This window comes from Haliotis asinina, chromosome 16 (assembly GCF_037392515.1).
Source record: "Haliotis asinina isolate JCU_RB_2024 chromosome 16, JCU_Hal_asi_v2, whole genome shotgun sequence".
Taxonomy (NCBI): domain Eukaryota; kingdom Metazoa; phylum Mollusca; class Gastropoda; order Lepetellida; family Haliotidae; genus Haliotis; species Haliotis asinina.
In genome coordinates, this window is record NC_090295.1 from 22,979,664 (window position 1) to 22,993,798 (window position 14,135).

General features: G+C 40.7%; 2 long non-coding RNA genes across 2 annotated transcripts; both read left to right on the forward strand.

The window, feature by feature from the left end:
* The first annotated feature begins 1,736 nt into the window (after positions 1–1,736).
* LOC137268468 (uncharacterized) lies at positions 1,737–6,951 on the forward strand. The gene is made up of 3 exons (XR_010955034.1): positions 1,737–1,776; positions 3,821–3,885; positions 4,389–6,951. It is a non-coding gene; the product is annotated as an uncharacterized lncRNA (long non-coding RNA).
* Positions 6,952–9,229: 2,278 nt separating this feature from the next.
* Positions 9,230–12,230, forward strand: LOC137268585 (uncharacterized). The gene is made up of 3 exons (XR_010955044.1): positions 9,230–9,276; positions 10,916–10,980; positions 11,837–12,230. It is a non-coding gene; the product is annotated as an uncharacterized lncRNA (long non-coding RNA).
* Positions 12,231–14,135: the final 1,905 nt, after the last annotated feature.

A 14,135-nucleotide genomic window follows, 5' to 3' on the forward strand; every position in this document is an offset into this window, starting at 1 on the left:
AAACTTGACAAAAGAAAGATACGTTGACATTCTAAATGGTCACCTTCTTCCGACAGCACAAACATTGTATGAAGATGATTGGATTTTCCAGCATGATAATGACCCAAAACACACTGCGCGCTACACAAAACAGTGGTTGTCGGGCGAAAATGTTCAAGTTTTAGACTGGCCCAGTTACAGCCCAGACCTAAACCCAATTGAGAATGTGTGGGGAGTCATGAAGGACAGAATAAACCAAAAGGGACTGAGAAATATTGAAGATATGAAGGCCGAGGTGGTCCAATATTGGGATACCCTGTCACACGATTACCTACAAACTTTGATGGGTAGTGTGCCTAGGCGTATTCAGGCATGCATTGCTGAACGAGGTCTAACAAAGTATTAAAACAAGACTGAGACTGTTAAAGGATGATGTTTTAACATGTTTATGTAAGTAAAACGCCAGAAGTTAAAAAACGTAATGAGTTACATGACGCAACATGATTCTCAATAATTTCTGGGAATACTATATACTAATACAACTAATATCTTTTATCTTTTCCAGGTTCTCCGAATTCTGAAACACCTCATCACTATGGAGTAAAACACAGCAGCGTCACTGACCACGATGCCGTCCGTAAGTTTCAACGTCCTACTTTATAATTGCCATTACCAAAACAATAGAGTCGAACACGGATAATTCAGGTAATATAATTGTTATCTTTTCTAGGTTCTCCCAAATCTCCAATACCCCATCTCTGTTGGGCAGATACACAGTATCGTAATCGATTTCGAGATGGCGACGTATGGGCCTACAGCTCTATCCGCTCCCACACACAAGTAAAGGCAGCCCTGTAGATTGATCACAAACAGGGTAACCCAAAACAGCTTTATGTCTTGAGTAAAACAGGTTTTCGCATTTGATACTTTTATGCATTTTTGAATAGAGAATAAACTTTTAAAGAAAAACAAAATTAACCATATGTGTCTTATAATATTCTTTTTCATGTTTTCATTTTTTTCTAAATAAACTCAAACCACGCACCCCTGCCTTCTGTATGTACCCCAGCCTGTCTCAGAGTCCATGAAACACATTAAAATTTTCCCTTCGGTCTCTCCTTCTATGCAGTGGAGAAGCAAATCTAGAGTAGATTGTTTGATGCTATGCTAAACTCACTCCCTCACTATTGCATCCAAGCATAGTTCTAGTCTCTGTACGATTTTCACTAATGGTAAAACTAGATCTGGTTAGACATGTCTTTTACTTCTGACGGATAGATTTTATTTGTTTATCATAACACACACGGTGGCAGGAAAATACATGTAACTGTTTAAATACATAATTCGTGAACCAATGTCATCCAAAGTCTCTACTGACTTAACACCAAGCAGGAAATAGATATCCTCAGGTGCGCGCGTTTGCGTGCTTTTGTGCGTTTGCATGCATGCATGTGCGTATATGTCCAGGTGTTCTAAAAGCGCGTGGAGTTTGTTTCCGCATGAGAGTGAACATATCAATAACGACCTAAAATCTCTTCAAAAACCGGATAAGAATCCGGAGCTGCTGAACAGAATGGCGGAAAAGAAATGTTATTGCGCTTTTGTGACTCCTAAACACACCTGTACCTGTGCACAGGTGGCACATACGGAAGCGTACACGGATCGGTCAAACAGAGAGGGGATATTTCATTGGTTGGAGCATAGATGTGTCGACGCACCTCTTTAATATACGCAGCAGCTTAGCCATATAAGTGGAAGAGCAACCAAGTTTGACAGATCGACCCCGTGGACAACGAGGTAAGATATGGTGTTCATATAATTCAGTCTATGAATTTACTGTTAATTTCGAAATGTTTTACATTTAAAAGAATTAAGAAATGATCCAACATGAGATGGATTTTCCGTCGAAATTCGACGTCTAGTAATTTTACAGTTTAAGTAATTGAATAACAGTTCTAATTGTTTTATTGTACCACAGCTATTAAGTGACGGGGGAAAATGTCAGCTTGAACCAGAGAGTCATTCTCTTCCTACAGAGGTTACTCCTGCCATATCTTCTACGTTACGTAGGATGATATGACAGGAGTAACCTCTGTGGGAAGAGAATGCCAGAGAGTTTTACGATTTTACAAACGTTTTGGTATGAAATACCAGAAGGGACATTGTCACGTTGTCTCAGTCACACACAAAAAAAGCAAAAAGTGTCAAAATCACCCAAAAGGCGACAATGGAACAATGCGACAACGTGCCACTTTGGCCATCTGTCGCTTTGCCGCTATGTCGCATTGCCGCTATGTCGCATTGTTGCGCTTTGAATAATATGTAACTATTCATCCAAAGCGCGGCAGTGCGACAACGCTACACTCTACAAGGCCGTAACACGTCGGAATGTGGCATTGTCGCCCTATGTGGCAGTGTCGGAATGTGGCACTGTCGCCCTATATTAAAGGCGTGTAATGAAAACTTTAAACATACGCGACAATGCGACACAATGAACATGTTGCTTTGTCGCGCTTTGGTTCATTTTGACGCTCTCTCTCTCTCTCTCTCTCTCTCTCTCTCTGTGTGTGTGTGTGTGTGTGTGTGTGTGTGGTTCTTTCTTTTAGTTTTCCCTTTGTTTGTTTGTATTTTGTGACGGCGACAGTGCGACTTCGCGACGATGTTCCTTCTAGGATTCCATAGGTTGGCCATTGGCCGACATCCGGAAACATCATCAAGTAGATCTTCTATCGGTCAGTTTTTACAGCTGATCCATTTTTATCCGACTATCAGGTAAAGGATGTAATTATAACGTTTCTTTGAATCCAGTATCTTAGTATTCAGCACAGTGGGAATTCCTGTTAGGTTTATATATAGGTCCCAGCAATATACGCTTCTCTGAGTTCATGGAAATTTAACGATATGGAAATTAAATGTGTAATTGCAGCATTGACCTTTGAGAATTGTAAATAACTGAGATATTGCCTAGAGATTTGACTTGTGGAGTAAAGGTTACAGTAAATGAGATATGGATGTAAGTGCGCGGACAAGAGGGGACGAGGTGCGGGTTGAGATCTCGCAGAGAACGTCGGGATCATGTATGACATTAAGCGGAATCCTCGAATAATTGGCTGTCTGGAAATATCGAGTCTAGATCAGACGATCCGGTGATGTGTCAAAATGTGAAGATCAGTTATAATCCGGATCTTCACGGGTGGAAATCTTAGAGAGATGGTGAATATAGTGGCAAGGTGTTGGGGCTGGGGTTTGCCTGGGGAGTTATAAGCTGCGGAGGGGACTTTAAAGGGAGATTTGTTAGATATTTAATGTTCTCATTTGACTTTTTGCTAATCGTGTCTCGGCGAGAACTACGATCAAGTCGCATGTGAAATTATTACAAAGTTCTAAAAGTTTGTGTTTTGCATGAAGAACACTAACTGAATGTGCCAAAACATACACAGAGGCACGTATTAATGAAAAGGATGTTTTATTTAATTGAACGCGTTCTGTGTATGGATGTATGTATTGCTATATACCCATTCTCGATGTTACTTTCTATAACCATAGAAAATAAATTGAAAGCACAGAGTCTCTAAACTGAGGCCTGGAATTAAAGAAAGATTTGTTCTTGCGTGCAATTTCCTTAATACAGAGGATTTCTCTGTTTATTTGAGCTCAAATTTAAACACTCAACGAAGAAATATTTCGGGATGATTTGCACTGATCACCTGGAAATCCGAATAATCAAACTGACATATATTTGATCACTAAGGTGGTAACGAGATCGTGACAGTGCTGTATAAATGTGTAATAAATATAACCCATTTTGCTTTTACACATTTCTCTTTTTTTATATTGACAGGATGAAGACGGTGTGTGTTTTTGCGTGTCTCCTTGTCGTTTGTGGGGCACTTTCCTCCGACCTAGGTGAGCAAACGTTTCTATGCAACATCGAATAGCTTGAGTTTGTCAGGATACGCTCATCATAGGTTCGAATTCCGTTTGAACCCTGGTTAAGATCTTTCACCTTTGATTTCAAGTGTCATCATAGTGCGGTGGATTAGGCTTGGTGACACATTGTTGACTCTTATCATTGTATTCAAACAGCGTAAATCGGTGCGCGTCATGTCAGTCACTGGATTGTGTGGTCCAGACTTTATTATTTACAGACTGCCATCGTGTACCTGGTGATGGGAAAGATGGGTTAGCCTAATGGCTAAAGAGGTCGCTTGTAACACCGAAGGCCCGGGTTCGCTTCCCAACATGGGTACAGCGTGTGCACAATTCCTGCTGTCCCCCACCGAGATATTGCTCTAATATTGCTGAATTTGGCATAAGACCCAAGTCACTCACTACTGTTCGTTGTGAAAACCTAATATGTATTTTCTGATGTCAGAGCCAGCCTTTATATATCTCGTGTTTCCTTCCAGTTGCAGTGGAGGTAAAAGGTCACCACTTCTGCACATGCGTAATCCGCTGCTGCCCTTTCACTGGCCCATCCATCTTCAAAAGAAGTTTGACCCAAGCTTTCTCAGACATGGCTCACATTCGACATAAGCGATGTTGTCGTTGCACTGACTGCAATCAAACTTCTTAGTTTGATTTATGAGTGTGGTTTAGTACGTCTGTACTAAACCGAGGACCCTGGGGTGGCCTAGTGGATAACGCGTTCGCTAGTCACGACGAACGCGCAGGTTCGATTTTCCTCATGGTATAGTTTCTGGTGATTTTGCTGGAAGCTTGGTACAAGTGGCATAAAACTGCATTCACAACTATACTATATGTACATTCTGTAAACATAGTGTTCGATTGTGATGAAATTACATGTCAAACACTATGAGATGAAATGGTTGTGAAATGTTCAACGTCATAATGAGTATAGAGTAGAATGTGTGACCGGGTGATTCAGTGCTGGTTTCGATATCCGCATTACGAAATTACGTAAAGATTCACATAATTGGAAATTGTTAGGAGATTCGCCTGTGAGTAATTGTAATTGGTCTGTATGTGTAAGATGAGACAACAAATTTCAATGTGTGTTCTCATTGCTTTAGGTAGTAGGGAGTATCACTACTGCCTACTATAAATTTCAGACAGTGTTATTATTGACTCGGTCAATACACTCTCTGACTAACCTTTAGGCATCAGTTGTCTTACTGACTAGGCAGTACCCTATTGGCTAGGCAGTAATGCTGTTGACGGTGTTTCCGTAGTAACGTGAACATCAGGAAATCAGGAGACACTGACTCTATACACATTTTTCAGTGCGCTCTTCATGTTGTTTTACATTGTCCTATACATATCCTTCTACAAATGCGACAGTCATTACATATTCATACAACAGATTTACTCCACCGCTTGACCTGAATAACGAAAAGCACGTCTAACCGCATCACTTATGTAAATAAAGGATCGATGCGCAAATCGACATAGTGTTACACGTTTTTGGATATTTTCTCAGTGAAAGTGGACCATTCTGTCAAAGAATATTGAGTACATGTGTAAACTCGTCCAAACAGAAATCGATAAGAAATATATACCATATATTGAATGGACCAGGGAGGGCATGTATCATGGGATGTGCAGAATGTCACGTGTTTGTATGTCCTGAGGTGATACCGTAAAGCGCAATGTACCCATATGCACAAATCTTTCCTGTTGTTTCTCTGAATATACATGTGATCGATCTCATGTTCTGTTGGACCTGTATAGATTCGGGTGTAGAAGTGATCTACAGCAACCCCTGTTTGTCTCCCCGTGAAGATCCGGGCGATAATCGATCTTCACCAATCCATGGTAGTCGTATGAGGTGACTAGTGGGATCGGGTGGCCAGACTCGCTGACTTGGTGGACATGTGTCATCGTATCTCAGCTGCCGAGACAGATTCTCATGCTGTCTGCTGTATCATCGGATTGTCTGATCCATACTCAAATATATACAGATCACCATCATGTTGCTGCAATACAGCTTTAACCAACAAACAAATAACGTTCCTTTGCGCTGAATCTCAACCGTTCATCGACTGACTGTCACTGTTTTAAGTTATCTTGTTTATAAAGTAATGATTGTTTTGCGCAACTGTTATCAGTTTTCTAGTTGCTAGAGTACCAAATCTCCCTTAAAGTCTCATCTAAAGTATCTCGTCTCTCTCGGCCACATGCATAATGTTACGTCTATCCGTTCTTAAATTAATATATTAGTTTTGAGATCAGTACATGTACTTTAAAGTTAAAGTGACAAGCACGTCAACGCTTGCCACCTTAAGTATGTCGTCCCTCTCAATTATATATCGCTGGCATGCATTAATTTCTTTTCTTACTTTGAACTTAAAATGATTAGCAGGGGATCGTGTGGTCAAGTTTGCCGACTTGGTTGACACATGTCGTCGTTTCCTAGTTGCGTAGATCGATGCTCATGTTGTTGATCACTTGATTGCCTGGTCCAGTCTCGATTATTTACAGACCGCTGCCTTATAGCTGGACTATTACTGAGTACGCCGTAAAACTAAACGCACTCAATCCTCACTGTTTAGGGGCCGGTAGCCTAGTGGATAAAGCGTTCGCTCGTCACGCTAAAACCTAGGTTCGATTCCCTACATGGGTACAGTGTGTGAAGTTCATTTCTGATGTCCCATGTCATGACAATGGAAAAAGATTGCCAAAGTGGCGTAAAACTAAACTCATTCAGTCATGATCATTTGGTTGGGTACGAGGGGCAGCTATCACCCTTACATTGACGAATGCCGAATGTATGTACAGCACTGTTTTCTTATATTAACCGTTGAATGGCCTGTAGAGGCTCGTCTGATGTGAAATCTCGTAAAGTCGTCAGTAAATAAACTTATAAGTATACTTTAGTTTTTCTACATGTACATGTGTATCAGCAGAAAATATAACGTGAAATACAATATTCGAATTTCTTTGTATTTTGTTTGTTAATATGGAACACACAAAATACAAAGTAAGAAAACAATCTCCAAGCCCTTTCCACTGCACGAGAGAGAGAGAGGGGGGGTGGGGGTTAGGTGAGAAGGAGAGGGGGCGGGGGAGGAGGGTGAATAGATGGATAGAGAGGGAGGGGGATGTGCTTTGAATGGTAAGGATGATGACGAGAATGCACTCCAGCAGACCCATTGCTGACGTTAAATTTGATCAGATATGTCAGTAATTTCATGTGCATAATCATATACTGCAATACTGCGCATTTAGTTTTCAAACATACACTTTATTAATCCAGGCTATTTTAAGTACCACGTTTCCCCACACAACTAAAGATGTGACACAGCGAATCAGCGTGAAGCTGGGGTACGTACTTCTCAACGACACAGTTTCCTTGTTATCTCCCTCGTCACGGATGTGCTAAGGATTCATGCGTTATTCACGTCCGGACTGTCCCACGCTCCTCTGCTCTCTGCTTTCAGTCAGTGCAACTTCGAATGTTAAAATGATTGTTCTTTTAACCGAGGTGGTGGGATAACCTCATTGTTAAAGCGTTCGCTTGTCACTCCTCAGATCCGTGTTCGATTCCCTAAATGGTTATAACGTGGGAAGTCCATATCCGGTGTCACCTGCTGTGATATTGTTGGAATATTGCTGAGCGTGGCGTCAAATAAAACTCACTCGCTTTTAAACCGTCGGCCGAATGGTTTTTGTTGTGTTTTTTTTTATTAGAGCACAATCAAAATCAACCATATATTTAAGGCAATGGGTTTTGTTATCACTACATATTGATGTATGGGTAATTTGATGAATCTGCTTTTGCATCAACTGTTTGAACAGGACATATCTTTTTCCAAGGCAAATAAATGAAACATATACCAGGGCAGCTTGGAATAAGTATCATCGAACTGACAATAAATTAACAACAGTGTCTAATGATGAGTGAAAATAAAGTCAACAAGCAAAATGAAAGAAAAAGAAACACAAACGTGATAATGATAAAAACCCTGAAAACCAAAACACAAAATATGAACTAAACCCAAAAGGGACACCAGTAAAAATAATACTCCCGCCCCGAAAAGAAACAAAAACAAAACAGCAACCCTCCCTCTACAAGCAGAGAGTAGTTGGATGGGTGGCCACTTTCCGCAACTTGACGCCTAAGCGCTTCATGTGCCCTACCCTGATTAACATGCAGCAAATGTAGTGTCTCCTTGGTTAAATGTGCATCACAATGTGCCTAAGTTGAATCAGCAGTGGGTACCCGGTAGGATAAGATGGTAATATTACCTTAGTATTCTTGAGCTTAGGAGGATTGTACAACCTACAGCCCGGCGATGTGGTTAAAGCGTTAGCTTATCACTGAAAAGGCTCGGGTTCGAGTCCTCACGTGGGTACGAGTGTGAAGCCTATGTCTGGTGTCCTCTGCCGTGGTATTGCTGGAATATTGCTAAAAGTGGCGTAAAACCCGACTCACTCACTACTGTTCATTGTTAAACACGTGTATTTTCTGATGTTTGACTTAAGGAATGATAGGGTAGCCTGGCGGTTTAGGCACTCGCTCGCCCCGCTGAAGACCTGGGTTCGCATCGCCACACGGATCAGTGGGTGAATAAGCCCATTGCATTGCCCTCCGGGTGATATTGCTGGAATATTGCTGAAAGCGATATAAACTCACTACTGTTCATTGTGAAAACCCTATATGTATTTTCTGATGCATGAAGCAGCGTTTGCATATTGCGTATTTCCTTCCAGGTGCTGCAGCGAGTGTAAAACCACACACACATACTGTCGATATAATGAGTGAGTGAGTTTAGTTTTACGCCGCACTCAGCAATATTCCAACTATATGGCGGCGGTCTGTAAATAATCGAGTCTGGACCAGACACTCCAGTGATCAACAGCATGAGTATCGATCTGCGTAGTTGGGAACCTATATGACATGAGTCTTCCAAGTCAGCGACCACCAGATCCCGTTAGTCGCCTCTTACGACAAGCATACTTGCCTTTTATGAAAATCATGGGTTGCTGAAGGCCGATTCTGCCTGGACCCTCTGGGGTGTAGGGTAATAATTATGTACATGTACATCGCTTAATACACATCAGCACATTCACATGTATGCAGTAACTGTATCGACGAGATGAATACACCTATGTTGAAATATTCGTTCAAGGATCAGGACATGAATATTATTGATCATAAACAATTTCGTCTTGCGTGTATAAACAAGAAGCCTTCATCAGCCAATGAAAGACGAGCTTCCTGGCCCGGTTTGCTGGCTCCGCCCACTCCGACGTCCGGGTTGCAATGTACATAAACCACAGACTTGCCCTTGATTGAGTGACAACCCGCATTTCATGCTTGTGATTCCCTGCAAGGTAGGCATGTTTTGGAGATGCATTTTCTTAACAATCAACGATAATATAGAATTTATTTTAGGTAAGAGGGCAGAACGCTGAAACAGTGTTCAGTTACATTGTGACGTGGATGCTCACATATTGCTGACTCCGATCCTACCCGTCCTTATTTCATCCTCATAGTGAGTGAATTAATGTTTACGACGCACTCAGCAATATTCCAACTATATGGCGTCGGTCTGTAAATAACCGAGTCTGGACAAGACAATCCAGTGACCAATAGCATGAGCACCGATATGCAGAACTGGAAACCGATGACATGTGTCGAACAAGTCAGCGAGGGTGACCTCCCGATCCCATTAGTCACCTGTTACGACAAGCATAGGCGACTTCTGTGGCAAGCATGGTTTGCTGAAGGCCTATTCTAGCCCGGATCTTCACAGACCTTTATCCTCATAACATCGATCACCAGGCACAGTGCCAACAAGTACCATAAATCTCGTATTTGTTATGAATTCTTTGAATCGGCATGAAATATGTGTAACCAATTAGAACAAAGGTTTGTTTGTGTGTCTGTTACAGTGTTGTTTGGCGCCGCAGCAACATTTCAGCAATATGGCGGCGGTCTGTAAATAATCCAGCCTGGCTTCCAATCCACAAAGCGTTCGTAACTTTACGATCTGTCGTAACCCTTTAGTTTATCACATTCTTACGAAGGTCGTAGCGCAACGAAAGCTTTATGGATCGGGACACAGGACCACACGATCCAATGATTAACAGCATGATCTACACAAATGGGATACGATGACTTGTTGACCGAGTCGACGAGTCTGGCCACCCGATCCCGTTGTCGACTGTTAACGACAAGCGTGGGTAGCTGAAGGCCAGTTCTTTCTCGGATCTTCACTGGTACGATATGGGTGTCATCCTTAAGCTGTTAATATGATGAGCGTTTCTAACAGGGTATACTATTTCATGATTTAAAGAAGTATTATAACTTGACAAATCAGAGTGATTATTTACAAATTGACCCCATGAAAATTCAATAGCCAAGTGACTGTGGAGATTTACTGGCCCGACTTGATTTTTACTAGCCACGGGTTAGCGACCAAGTGGCCATTTCGCACATTGGTCACTCATCATTCAAATGATACACTTTCGAAGGCAAGCACTGGGCAGTTTGTTTGGGCTGAGGCTCGATTATTTACAAACAAGGGTCATAAAACTGGACTATTGCCGTATCCATACCTTATACATATCCATACCTTCATTCACAATGGTATCTGATAAGAAGTGAACTTACTCTTCACCCGAAAATATACCGATCCCAGTTGTAAACACACAAGTAAGTGGGACAAGTATATGTATCTGTTAAAGGAATAAAAATAAATAAATGAATAAAACGAAATTATAAATAAATAAAACGAAATAAAAACAAAATCATTGAAAATAATAATTTAAACATAAGTTCCGCATTTTATTCAATACTATTGACTGATCATTTCACCATTTCGTGTTTGTATTATTCTATTGTCCATCAAAAGTGGGCGTTCATTTGCTTTTACCTGACTTTCTTTTTTCGCACGAATGGAAGCTGTAACTGCACGAGAGTAATTATATTTGTTAACATCTTCATCATCACAACTGTTGTTAATTTCAGGATGAACATAGCCGTCTGGATCTCCGCGTTTGTGCTCCTGGTGCCTTCAATCGCCTGTCAGTCATGTAGGTATATCCGCACTCGTATGGAACCCCAGAAGGGACATATATCGCGTTGTTGCATCATGTGGAAAACTCAATGAGTTAATATTCATCAAACTGTTTAAATGTAAACGAGTCAAATTTCTTTATATTTTTTAAATGATGTTTCATCATGAAAAATGTACAACCTGGCATGTAAACCACCCCGTCATCATTTGTACTCTTAACTTTATAGGGCCGGTGGGGTTGCCTAGTGGTTAGTTAAAGTGTTCGCCTGTCACGCTGTACATCCGGGTTCAATTCCCCACATGGGTACAATGTGTGAACCCCATTTCTGATGTTCCCCGCTGTGATATTGCTGGAATGTTACTAAAAGCGACTCAAGACTCACCGATCGACTGACATAACTTCAGAGTGGCGGCCTAAAACTAAACTAAACTCACTCTCTCATTCACTCACTCACTCACTCACTCTTATCAACGAAAGGTCCCTACTTGAGTGATTCGACTGTACAATTTCGAACTGAGAGTTTAATTTCACGCTGCTTTTAGTAATACTAATATCCAATATATGACCCCGGGGGACACCGGAAATGGGCTTCACTTACTGTACCCATGAGGGCGTGACGAGCGAACGCTTTAACCACTAGACCACGCCACTTCGACTTGAACATATGTTTGTAGTGGATCGAACCTGGGTCCCCAGCGTGAAGAGTGAACTCTTTAACCACTAGATCACGCAACTTCGACTTGAACATATGTTTGTGGTGGATCGAACCTGGGTCTCCAGCGTGAAGAGCGAACGCTTTAACCACTAGGCCATCCTACAACGTAAACATCTTACTCGTTTGTAAACACTTTTACTCGTTGTTATTCTACAGATGAAGGTTATGCTAACGACATAGTATACTGCACGTGTGAAATCAGATGCTGTCCCGAATCCCTGTCGAAACTGAGCAAGAGGAGCGTTTCCCAAGCCTTCTTCGACATGGCCTATGTTCGACACAAACGGTGTTGTGGATGCACGCGTTGCCAGGACTACCCATGGATGTCTGACAGAAGATCGAGATGGAATTGATGTCATGCGACTGTCTCCGTAAAACTCCTCAACGATGAAGAAACAAGTGTAGCTGATACTCATTTCGATGTTATTGTTCCCACGGGAACCTTTGGACATCCCACCAACAGGTTCCCAGAAACTAAGATAAAATTCCAACATATTTGAAAAATGTGGAAAGGGGTAATGATGAAAAATAAATCATTTTAATATCTTAATATCAAGTCTTTTTCATGAGAGGTTCAGTTTATCAGTCGTCTTCGCCTATTGAGCCTCGACTTCAAGGATTTACAAAGGCTTGAGCTAAGCTTACTCCACAAGTCTAAATTATTCAGGTCGATTGTTTCATATATAAGATAAATATTAGAAGATATATCTTTTTAAAGGTTTCACTGTGAGAAAAAGTACAATCGTCGTTTGTGACGAAAAAACTCTCATGAATCAGTTGTAATGTACGTAATGTATGCGTGTACCTGGCATCAAGCGTCAAACCCATCTCACTCACATTCATTCTCATTAACCAGTCTTACTCACTCACTCACCCACTCACTCATCCATTCTCACTAACTCAATCCAATGGCCAGTGTATAATGAGTGTGATAGCATGTTCACCTGTGCGCTAGGTAAAAGTCGAAGAGTTCAGGCAAATATATTCTTCAACAAAAGTAGAGGAACTTCATTTTTAATTTAAGATTTTAAATCAATGTTCATATGATAATGAATGTGTTCATCATCACTTGCACTTCCTTATGACTATAGTTGTTTGTGCAATAATTCTTCTTGAAAGCTGATTGGGTAAAACTTTAATTTTCTCACAAAAACGGCTTGAAACAAACACTAACAACTGTGATGCAAGATGAAAAATGATCTACTGTGATTTATCGACCCTCTTGAAAACGACCAGAATCAAGAACGACACCCCATGCGCGTGTATGAGGCTACTACGATATGCACGTGCATTCCATGCGTTGTGTTTTGGGGGTGGTGATAAAGAGAAATGGCTGTGCTTTCACAAGTTGTGTCTTTGTGGCCTTTATTGATTTTCGGAAAGCTTTTGATTTGATAGACAGATATAAACTATTTCACATTTCGCATAAAAATGTATTTGTGGGTAATTGCACAATGTTCTTAGTGATATGTACTGTAAGGTTAAATCTTGTGTTAAAACTTACCATAGCATGTTAAGTCCGGTTTTGTTTGTTTTATTCATTAATGAATTAATATCAGAATTAATACAGAGTGGCTTAAGGGGTATATTTGTTCATGACCAGTTAGAAAAAAATTTATTTTTGTTGTTTGCAGATGATTTTGCTTTGAATGATGATGCAGTTATAGGGTTACCAAAAAGTTATATTTTTTGGGAAAGTTTTGCATGAAGTAGGGACTGAGCGTATATTTTAACAAGAGCAATGTAATTGTATTAAGAAATGGCGGAATTTTGAGGAGTGCGGAAAGGTTCTATTCTGGAGTTTATTAAAATCTGCTACATATCTGCTAATTTTCTTCCAGATTAGTTTCGTCAAAGGTGTGTGGGACTTGAGCTGTTCAGGCTAGAAAAACAAGCTTTCCGGTTCTAAGGCTGCGAAAATCGTTTCCAGTGCTACCAAATACTGATGCAGACTTCTAAACATGCCTGACTATTACTAAGACAGTGCTATTTTATTCTATTATCTTTAGACAAGGTATCACGAAATTCATGGGCAACTAGAATAAAAAAACGTTCTTTTTCAGTTTGGGTTTGGATTTGTTTGGATAAACCAGGAAATTGGTGATCACAAAATATTCACTGAATCATGTAAACAGAGATTACATGATAATTTATACCAGTCTTGTCAATCATCTCTCGATGGCAGTCATAAATCTTGGTACTATAAGCAATTCACAACTTTGTTAAATACAGGGAGCTACTTGATAAATAAAGAAGCCCTTCAATATTTAAAGAATGTATATGCCCGATTTCGGTTTTGTAATTGTAAACTAGCAGTCAAACCCGGTTGACCTACTAATGTTGTTTACGATGAAAGGCATTGCCTGTTTTGCAAATTAAATGGTGTCTTCACTGTTGAAGATTAATGGCATGTGTGTTCTACATGTTTTGTATCTGCATACTTCCATATCAGAAA